Source organism: Xenopus laevis, chromosome 8L, assembly GCF_017654675.1.
Source record: "Xenopus laevis strain J_2021 chromosome 8L, Xenopus_laevis_v10.1, whole genome shotgun sequence".
In the NCBI taxonomy this organism is placed as follows: Eukaryota; Metazoa; Chordata; class Amphibia; order Anura; family Pipidae; genus Xenopus; species Xenopus laevis.
In genome coordinates, this window is record NC_054385.1 from 135,433,272 (window position 1) to 135,444,537 (window position 11,266).

Consider the following 11,266-nt stretch of genomic DNA (forward strand, 5'->3'; position numbering starts at 1 on the left):
CCTAGTAGTTCACCACCACCAGCACCAACCAGAGTCAAAATTGTTACAAAGTATCTTATTTGCACCTGTTAGCTGTTCTGAGCTCTCTGCCAAAAGCTAATTAAGTTAGAAACTGGTTTTTTTTATGGCTGTTCAGTGCAGAGAAAATAGGGTCTGGTGTGCTGCTCCTCCTAGTAGTTCACCACCACCAGCACCAACCAGAGTCAAAATTGTTACAAAGTATCTTATTTGCACCTGTTAGCTGTTCTGAGCTCTCTGCCAAAAGCTAATTAAGTTAGAAACTGTTTTTTTTCTGGCTGTTCAGTGCAGAGAAAAGAGGGACTGGTGTGCTGCTCCTCCTAGTAGTTCACCACCACCAGCACCAACCAGAGTCAAAATTGTTACAAAGTATCTTATTTGCACCTGTTAGCTGTTCTGAGCTCTCTGCCAAAAGCTAATTAAGTTAGAAACTGTTTTTTTTCTGGCTGTTCAGTGCAGAGAAAAGAGGGACTTTCCAGTACAAAAGAGGGACAGGGGGTTGAGTGGTCAAAAGAGGGACAGTTGGGAGGTATGCAAGTGCCACCTAGCTGTGTGAGCTTTTTCACATTCTGTCTAAATAACAATAATAATTCCGTGTCCGTAAACATCACCTGAGTGATGTTTTTACAGCAGCAATAATATATTCCGTATCCACTACTGTATACGTTGCCCTTGCAGGCATTGTTTGCCCAATCTTTAACCAAGTGCCACCTAGCTGTGTGAGCTTTTTCACATTCCGTGTCCAGAAACATCACCTGAGTGACGTAGTGTGATTTCTGCCCTTTACAGCACAAAACGCAGCGCTGTGTCAACAATGGATTTTTCAGAAACATATTTGCCCTTGATCCCCCTCTGGCATGCCACTGTCCAGGTCGTTGCACCCTTTAAACAACTTTAAAATCATTTTTCTGGCCAGAAATGTCTTTTCTAGCTTTTAAAATTCGCCTTCCCATTGAAGTCTATGGGGTTCGCGACGTTCGCAAACCGTTCGCATTTTAAACGCAAGTTCGCGAACATTTTTTCCACCGTTCGCTACATCCCTAATCGGGTACAGAGGGTGGTTGTTAATGGGACATTCTCTACTTGGAGTAAGGTTCTTAGTGGGGTCCCTCAGGGCTCAGTATTGGGGCCACTTTTATTTAACTTGTTCATTAATGACTTAGGGGAGGGGATTGTAAGTAAACTATCAGCCCAATTAATTCCATCCAGGATGTGGCACTTGCAACAGGATCTTGACTAACTGGCAATCTGGGCAGCTAAGTGGCAAATGAGATTCAATGTTGATAAATGTAAAGTCCTGCACCTGGGATGTAACAATATCCACTTATACCCTTAATGGGACTGCACTAGGCAAATCCATAATGGAGACGGAGCTTGGAGTAGATAATAAACTTGTCTGTAGCAAGCAATGCCAGTCAGCAGCATCAAGGGCAAATAAGGTCTTGACTTGTATTAAATGGGGCAGAGAGTCACGGGAGGAGGGGGTCCCACTGTATAGAGCACTGGTAAGGCCCCATCTAGAATATGCCCTACAGTTTTGGTCTCCATCACTCAAACAGGACATTATTGTATTAGAGAGGGGACAGAGAAGGGCAACTAAGCTGGTAAAGGGAAAATCTTAGCTATGAGGAAAGACTGGCCAAATTGGGGATGTTCACTCTGGAGAAGAGGCGATTAAGGGGAGATATGATAACTATGTATAAATATATAAGGGGATCATATAATAATCTCTCTAATGATTTATTTACCAGTAGGTCTTTCCAGCTGACACAAGGTCACCCATTCCGATTAGAAGAAAAGAGGTTCCGCCTAAATATTGGAAAGGGGTGTTACAGTGAGAGCTGTGAAGATGTGGAATTCTCTCCCTGAATCAGTGGTACAGGCTGATACATTAGATAGGTACAAGGAAGGGTCGGATGCTTTATTCACCAGTAGCTCCTCCCAGCAGACAGGAGGGAGCCAATGAGATTAGAGGAGGGAAAGGGGTGTTACAGGGAGAGCTGGGAAGTGAATCAGGGGTACAGGCTGATACATTAGATAGGTACAAGGAAGGGTCGGATGCTTTATTCACCAGTAGCTCCTCCCAGCAGACAGGAGGGAGCCAATGAGATTAGAGGAGGGAAAGGGGTGTTACAGGGAGAGCTGGGAAGTGAATCAGGGGTACAGACTGATACATTAGATAGGTACAAGGAAGGGTCGGATGCTTTATTCACCAGTAGCTCCTCCCAGCAGACAGGAGGGAGCCAATGAGATTAGAGGAGGGAAAGGGGTGTTACAGGGAGAGCTGGGAAGTGAATCAGGGGTACAGACTGATACATTAGATAGGTACAAGGAAGGGTCGGATGCTTTATTCACCAGTAGCTCCTCCCAGCAGACAGGAGGGAGCCAATGAGATTAGAGGAGGGAAAGGGGTGTTACAGGGAGAGCTGGGAAGTGAATCAGGGGTACAGACTGATACATTAGATAGGTACAAGGAAGGGTCGGATGCTTTATTCACCAGTAGCTCCTCCCAGCAGACAGGAGGGAGCCAATGAGATTAGAGGAGGGAAAGGGGTGTTACAGGGAGAGCTGGGAAGTGAATCAGGGGTACAGACTGATACATTAGATAGGTACAAGGAAGGGTCGGATGCTTTATTCACCAGTAGCTCCTCCCAGCAGACAGGAGGGAGCCAATGAGATTAGAGGAGGAAAGGGGTGTTACAGGGAGAGCTGGGAAGTGAATCAGGGGTACCATAGAGCACAGGTAAGATTAACTATGTTTTTGTGTATAAGGATAGTAGTTCTGTGATACTGGCATTTATTTAAAACAAAGAGGAAAGAGGCCTTGGCTGTGAAATAACTTGGATGGTGTAAGGGCCAGGGTTGGGGTAAATATCACCAGCTGAAATCAATCGAAAGAAGAGAAAAGCAAAATGAGAGTGGGATTTGTAAGTTCTAAATTTGAATGAAGAAAAGGAGTTTTGTAGAACAACAAAAGAATACTTTGTATAAGTCAAATGTTAAACGTGAAAGGAGGAGAGGAGAGAAGCTAAAATTTCTACATTTTCCTGAATTGTTGGAGTAGGTGCAAGAAAATCTTTTTGGAAGGATAAAAGTACAAAGAGGAAAAATACAGGGTAAAACAATGTTATAGTATGGAGTAAAAAATTACCAGCTACAAACCTGCAATTATCCCAGATGGTTCAATGAAGATTGCAGAGAATTTTGTGCCTTCAGCCTTGTCAGTGCCTTGTCCAACTGCCGTGTTTAACTGCCATATAATAACACTTGTGAAATATTAGCACTTAGGAAATGTTAGCACTAGTGCCATGCCCCTGACACTAGTGCCATCCCCTAGATTGAGTCTAAAATTATAAGCATATAATTTAGAAAACCAGAGCCTAATTAACTAATTAATAAATAAAACAGAGATCAAACAGCAGAGTTTTAAAAACCCAAGAACCAAGTTTGGCCATATAGAAAAACCCTCTACATTTACCAATTAGAAATGTGTGCATGAGATAGCTATCACAAAAAGGCCTAACAAACATAACTTAAAAGTCTTCTTCATTTCCATATCGGTCAAAGTTGACCAATCACAAGAGGACTTTCCAATCCATGTTAAAGACTGCCTGTCAACAACATAGCCCTTTGCCTAGACTCTATGACAATTTGACATTGCCGCTATCCCGTAATACCATAGAGAGAGGAAAAAAAACGGCAAAGTCTTCTTCATTTCCATATCGGTCAAAGTTGACCAATAACAAGAGGACTTTCCAATCCATGTTAAAGACTGCCTGTCAACAACATAGCCCTTTGCCTACACTCTAGGACAATTTGACATTGCCGCTATCCCGTAATACCATAGGGAGAGGAAAAAAAACGGCAAAGTCTTCTTCATTTCCATATCGGTCAAAGTTGACCAATCACAAGAGGACTTTCCAATCCATGTTAAAGACTGCCTGTCAAACAACATAGCCTTTTGCCTACTATAGATTGCTCCTTGCCATACAAAGAATAGGAAGACCCATAGCCTTCTATGACAAGAGCTGTCAGTCCCATATCCCTTTGCCTAGGCTCTATGGCAAATTAGCCATTGCCTAAGCATTCCCATGATAAAATCTAACATTCCAACACATGGCCATGTGTTGACCTGTGCCTAGTAAGCCTCAACTTCCCTATCCCGTAATACCATAGGGAGAGGAAAAAAACGGCAAAGTCTTCTTCATTTCCATATCGGTCAAAGTTGACCAATCACAAGAGGACTTTCCAATCCATGTTAAAGACTGCCTGTCAACAACATAGCCCTTTGCCTAGACTCTATGACAATTTGACATTGCCGCTATCCCGTAATACCATAGAGAGATGAAAAAAAACGGCAAAGTCTTCTTCATTTCCATATCGGTCAAAGTTGACCAATCACAAGAGGACTTTCCAATCCATTTTAAAGACTGCCTGTCAACAACATAGCCCTTTGCCTAGACTCTATGACAATTTGACATTGCCGCTTTCCCGTAATACCATAGGGAGAGGAAAAAAAACGGCAAAGTCTTCTTCATTTCCATATCGGTCAAAGTTGACCAATCACAAGAGGACTTTCCAATCCATGTTAAAGACTGCCTGTCAAACAACATAGCCTTTTGCCTACTATAGATTCCTCCTTGCCATACAAAGAATAGGAAGACCCATAGCCTTCTATGACAAGAGCTGTCAGTCCCATATCCCTTTGCCTAGGCTCTATGGCAAATTAGCCATTGCCTAAGCATTCCCATGATAAAATCTAACATTCCAACACATGGCCATGTGTTGACCTGTGCCTAGTAAGCCTCAACTTCCCTATCCCGTAATACCATAGGGAGAGGAAAAAAAACGGCAAAGTCTTCTTCATTTCCATATCGGTCAAAGTTGACCAATCACAAGAGGACTTTCCAATCCATGTTAAAGACTGCCTGTCAACAACATAGCCCTTTGCCTAAACTCTATGACAATTTGACATTGCCGCTATCCCGTAATACCATAGGGAGAGGAAAAAAACGGCAAAGTCTTCTTCATTTCCATATCGGTCAAAGTTGACCAATCACAAGAGGACTTTCCAATCCATGTTAAAGACTGCCTGTCAAACAACATAGCCTTTTGCCTACTATAGATTCCTCCTTGCCATACAAAGAATAGGAAGACCCATAGCCTTCTATGACAAGAGCTGTCAGTCCCATATCCCTTTGCCTAGGCTCTATGGCAAATTAGCCATTGCCTAAGCATTCCCATGATAAAATCTAACATTCCAACACATGGCCATGTGTTGACCTGTGCCTAGTAAGCCTCAACTTCCCTATCCCGTAATACCATAGGGAGAGGAAAAAAACGGCAAAGTCTTCTTCATTTCCATATCGGTCAAAGTTGACCAATCACAAGAGGACTTTCCAATCCATGTTAAAGACTGCCTGTCAACAACATAGCCCTTTGCCTAGACTCTATGACAATTTGACATTGCCGCTATCCCGTAATACCATAGAGAGATGAAAAAAAACGGCAAAGTCTTCTTCATTTCCATATCGGTCAAAGTTGACCAATCACAAGAGGACTTTCCAATCCATTTTAAAGACTGCCTGTCAACAACATAGCCCTTTGCCTAGACTCTATGACAATTTGACATTGCCGCTTTCCCGTAATACCATAGGGAGAGGAAAAAAACGGCAAAGTCTTCTTCATTTCCATATCGGTCAAAGTTGACCAATCACAAGAGGACTTTCCAATCCATGTTAAAGACTGCCTGTCAAACAACATAGCCTTTTGCCTACTATAGATTCCTCCTTGCCATACAAAGAATAGGAAGACCCATAGCCTTCTATGACAAGAGCTGTCAGTCCCATATCCCTTTGCCTAGGCTCTATGGCAAATTAGCCATTGCCTAAGCATTCCCATGATAAAATCTAACATTCCAACACATGGCCATGTGTTGACCTGTGCCTAGTAAGCCTCAACTTCCCTATCCCGTAATACCATAGGGAGAGGAAAAAAACGGCAAAGTCTTCTTCATTTCCATATCGGTCAAAGTTGACCAATCACAAGAGGACTTTCCAATCCATGTTAAAGACTGCCTGTCAACAACATAGCCCTTTGCCTACACTCTATGACAATTTGACATTGCCGCTATCCCGTAATACCATAGGGAGAGGAAAAAAAACGGCAAAGTCTTCTTCATTTCCATATCGGTCAAAGTTGACCAATCACAAGAGGACTTTCCAATCCATGTTAAAGACTGCCTGTCAAACAACATAGCCTTTTGCCTACTATAGATTCCTCCTTGCCATACAAAGAATAGGAAGACCCATAGCCTTCTATGACAAGAGCTGTCAGTCCCATATCCCTTTGCCTAGGCTCTATGGCAAATTAGCCATTGCCTAAGCATTCCCATGATAAAATCTAACATTCCAACACATACCATGTGTTGACCTGTGCCTAGTAAGCCTCAACTTCCCTATCCCGTAATACCATAGGGAGAGGAAAAAAACGGCAAAGTCTTCTTCATTTCCATATCGGTCAAAGTTGACCAATCACAAGAGGACTTTCCAATCCATGTTAAAGACTGCCTGTCAACAACATAGCCCTTTGCCTAGACTCTATGACAATTTGACATTGCCGCTATCCCGTAATACCATAGGGAGAGGAAAAAAAACGGCAAAGTCTTCTTCATTTCCATATCGGTCAAAGTTGACCAATCACAAGAGGACTTTCCAATCCATGTTAAAGACTGCCTGTCAACAACATAGCCCTTTGCCTAGACTCTATGACAATTTGACATTGCCGCTATCCCGTAATACCATAGGGAGAGGAAAAAAACGGCAAAGTCTTCTTCATTTCCATATCGGTCAAAGTTGACCAATCACAAGAGGACTTTCCAATCCATGTTAAAGACTGCCTGTCAAACAACATAGCCTTTTGCCTACTATAGATTCCTCCTTGCCATACAAAGAATAGGAAGACCCATAGCCTTCTATGACAAGAGCTGTCAGTCCCATATCCCTTTGCCTAGGCTCTATGGCAAATTAGCCATTGCCTAAGCATTCCCATGATAAAATCTAACATTCCAACACATAGCCATGTGTTGACCTGTGCCTAGTAAGCCTCAACTTCCCTATCCCGTAATACCATAGGGAGAGGAAAAAAACGGCAAAGTCTTCTTCATTTCCATATCGGTCAAAGTTGACCAATCACAAGAGGACTTTCCAATCCATGTTAAAGACTGCCTGTCAACAACATAGCCCTTTGCCTAAACTCTATGACAATTTGACATTGCCGCTATCCCGTAATACCATAGGGAGAGGAAAAAAAACGGCAAAGTCTTCTTCATTTCCATATCGGTCAAAGTTGACCAATCACAAGAGGACTTTCCAATCCATGTTAAAGACTGCCTGTCAAACAACATAGCCTTTTGCCTACTATAGATTCCTCCTTGCCATACAAAGAATAGGAAGACCCATAGCCTTCTATGACAAGAGCTGTCAGTCCCATATCCCTTTGCCTAGGCTCTATGGCAAATTAGCCATTGCCTAAGCATTCCCATGATAAAATCTAACATTCCAACACATGGCCATGTGTTGACCTGTGCCTAGTAAGCCTCAACTTCCCTATCCCGTAATACCATAGGGAGAGGAAAAAAACGGCAAAGTCTTCTTCATTTCCATATCGGTCAAAGTTGACCAATCACAAGAGGACTTTCCAATCCATGTTAAAGACTGCCTGTCAACAACATAGCCCTTTGCCTAGACTCTATGACAATTTGACATTGCCGCTATCCCGTAATACCATAGAGAGAGGAAAAAAAACGGCAAAGTCTTCTTCATTTCCATATCGGTCAAAGTTGACCAATCACAAGAGGACTTTCCAATCCATGTTAAAGACTGCCTGTCAACAACATAGCCCTTTGCCTAAACTCTATGACAATTTGACATTGCCGCTATCCCGTAATACCATAGGGAGAGGAAAAAAACGGCAAAGTCTTCTTCATTTCCATATCGGTCAAAGTTGACCAATCACAAGAGGACTTTCCAATCCATGTTAAAGACTGCCTGTCAAACAACATAGCCTTTTGCCTACTATAGATTCCTCCTTGCCATACAAAGAATAGGAAGACCCATAGCCTTCTATGACAAGAGCTGTCAGTCCCATATCCCTTTGCCTAGGCTCTATGGCAAATTAGCCATTGCCTAAGCATTCCCATGATAAAATCTAACATTCCAACACATAGCCATGTGTTGACCTGTGCCTAGTAAGCCTCAACTTCCCTATCCCGTAATACCATAGGGAGAGGAAAAAAACGGCAAAGTCTTCTTCATTTCCATATCGGTCAAAGTTGACCAATCACAAGAGGACTTTCCAATCCATGTTAAAGACTGCCTGTCAACAACATAGCCCTTTGCCTAGACTCTATGACAATTTGACATTGCCGCTATCCCGTAATACCATAGAGAGATGAAAAAAAACGGCAAAGTCTTCTTCATTTCCATATCGGTCAAAGTTGACCAATCACAAGAGGACTTTCCAATCCATTTTAAAGACTGCCTGTCAACAACATAGCCCTTTGCCTAGACTCTATGACAATTTGACATTGCCGCTTTCCCGTAATACCATAGGGAGAGGAAAAAAAACGGCAAAGTCTTCTTCATTTCCATATCGGTCAAAGTTGACCAATCACAAGAGGACTTTCCAATCCATGTTAAAGACTGCCTGTCAAACAACATAGCCTTTTGCCTACTATAGATTCCTCCTTGCCATACAAAGAATAGGAAGACCCATAGCCTTCTATGACAAGAGCTGTCAGTCCCATATCCCTTTGCCTAGGCTCTATGGCAAATTAGCCATTGCCTAAGCATTCCCATGATAAAATCTAACATTCCAACACATAGCCATGTGTTGACCTGTGCCTAGTAAGCCTCAACTTCCCTATCCCGTAATACCATAGGGAGAGGAAAAAAAACGGCAAAGTCTTCTTCATTTCCATATCGGTCAAAGTTGACCAATCACAAGAGGACTTTCCAATCCATGTTAAAGACTGCCTGTCAACAACATAGCCCTTTGCCTAAACTCTATGACAATTTGACATTGCCGCTATCCCGTAATACCATAGGGAGAGGGAAAAAAACGGCAAAGTCTTCTTCATTTCCATATCGGTCAAAGTTGACCAATCACAAGAGGACTTTCCAATCCATGTTAAAGACTGCCTGTCAAACAACATAGCCTTTTGCCTACTATAGATTCCTCCTTGCCATACAAAGAATAGGAAGACCCATAGCCTTCTATGACAAGAGCTGTCAGTCCCATATCCCTTTGCCTAGGCTCTATGGCAAATTAGCCATTGCCTAAGCATTCCCATGATAAAATCTAACATTCCAACACATAGCCATGTGTTGACCTGTGCCTAGTAAGCCTCAACTTCCCTATCCCGTAATACCATAGGGAGAGGAAAAAAAACGGCAAAGTCTTCTTCATTTCCATATCGGTCAAAGTTGACCAATCACAAGAGGACTTTCCAATCCATGTTAAAGACTGCCTGTCAACAACATAGCCCTTTGCCTAAACTCTATGACAATTTGACATTGCCGCTATCCCGTAATACCATAGGGAGAGGAAAAAAAACGGCAAAGTCTTCTTCATTTCCATATCGGTCAAAGTTGACCAATCACAAGAGGACTTTCCAATCCATGTTAAAGACTGCCTGTCAAACAACATAGCCTTTTGCCTACTATAGATTCCTCCTTGCCATACAAAGAATAGGAAGACCCATAGCCTTCTATGACAAGAGCTGTCAGTCCCATATCCCTTTGCCTAGGCTCTATGGCAAATTAGCCATTGCCTAAGCATTCCCATGATAAAATCTAACATTCCAACACATGGCCATGTGTTGACCTGTGCCTAGTAAGCCTCAACTTCCCTATCCCGTAATACCATAGGGAGAGGAAAAAAACGGCAAAGTCTTCTTCATTTCCATATCGGTCAAAGTTGACCAATCACAAGAGGACTTTCCAATCCATGTTAAAGACTGCCTGTCAACAACATAGCCCTTTGCCTAGACTCTATGACAATTTGACATTGCCGCTATCCCGTAATACCATAGGAGAGATGAAAAAAAACGGCAAAGTCTTCTTCATTTCCATATCGGTCAAAGTTGACCAATCACAAGAGGACTTTCCAATCCATTTTAAAGACTGCCTGTCAACAACATAGCCCTTTGCCTAGACTCTATGACAATTTGACATTGCCGCTTTCCCGTAATACCATAGGGAGAGGAAAAAAACGGCAAAGTCTTCTTCATTTCCATATCGGTCAAAGTTGACCAATCACAAGAGGACTTTCCAATCCATGTTAAAGACTGCCTGTCAAACAACATAGCCTTTTGCCTACTATAGATTCCTCCTTGCCATACAAAGAATAGGAAGACCCATAGCCTTCTATGACAAGAGCTGTCAGTCCCATATCCCTTTGCCTAGGCTCTATGGCAAATTAGCCATTGCCTAAGCATTCCCATGATAAAATCTAACATTCCAACACATGGCCATGTGTTGACCTGTGCCTAGTAAGCCTCAACTTCCCTATCCCGTAATACCATAGGGAGAGGAAAAAAACGGCAAAGTCTTCTTCATTTCCATATCGGTCAAAGTTGACCAATCACAAGAGGACTTTCCAATCCATGTTAAAGACTGCCTGTCAACAACATAGCCCTTTGCCTACACTCTATGACAATTTGACATTGCCGCTATCCCGTAATACCATAGGGAGAGGAAAAAAAACGGCAAAGTCTTCTTCATTTCCATATCGGTCAAAGTTGACCAATCACAAGAGGACTTTCCAATCCATGTTAAAGACTGCCTGTCAAACAACATAGCCTTTTGCCTACTATAGATTCCTCCTTGCCATACAAAGAATAGGAAGACCCATAGCCTTCTATGACAAGAGCTGTCAGTCCCATATCCCTTTGCCTAGGCTCTATGGCAAATTAGCCATTGCCTAAGCATTCCCATGATAAAATCTAACATTCCAACACATTACCATGTGTTGACCTGTGCCTAGTAAGCCTCAACTTCCCTATCCCGTAATACCATAGGGAGAGGAAAAAAACGGCAAAGTCTTCTTCATTTCCATATCGGTCAAAGTTGACCAATCACAAGAGGACTTTCCAATCCATGTTAAAGACTGCCTGTCAACAACATAGCCCTTTGCCTAGACTCTATGACAATTTGACATTGCCGCTATCCCGTAATACCATAGGGAG

General features: G+C 42.5%; 1 protein-coding gene across 1 annotated transcript in view; it reads right to left on the reverse strand.

Annotated features, from left to right (window-relative positions):
- atp6v1al.L (ATPase, H+ transporting, lysosomal 70kDa, V1 subunit A like L homeolog) overlaps positions 1 to 3,219 on the reverse strand; it is a 38,280-nt gene extending 35,061 nt beyond the window's left edge. The window contains exon 1 of the mRNA XM_041571904.1: positions 3,181 to 3,219. The gene's annotated coding sequence lies outside the window, so the exon portion shown is untranslated. The remainder of the gene's footprint in view (positions 1 to 3,180) is intronic.
- Between the last annotated feature and the right edge of the window lie 8,047 nt (positions 3,220 to 11,266).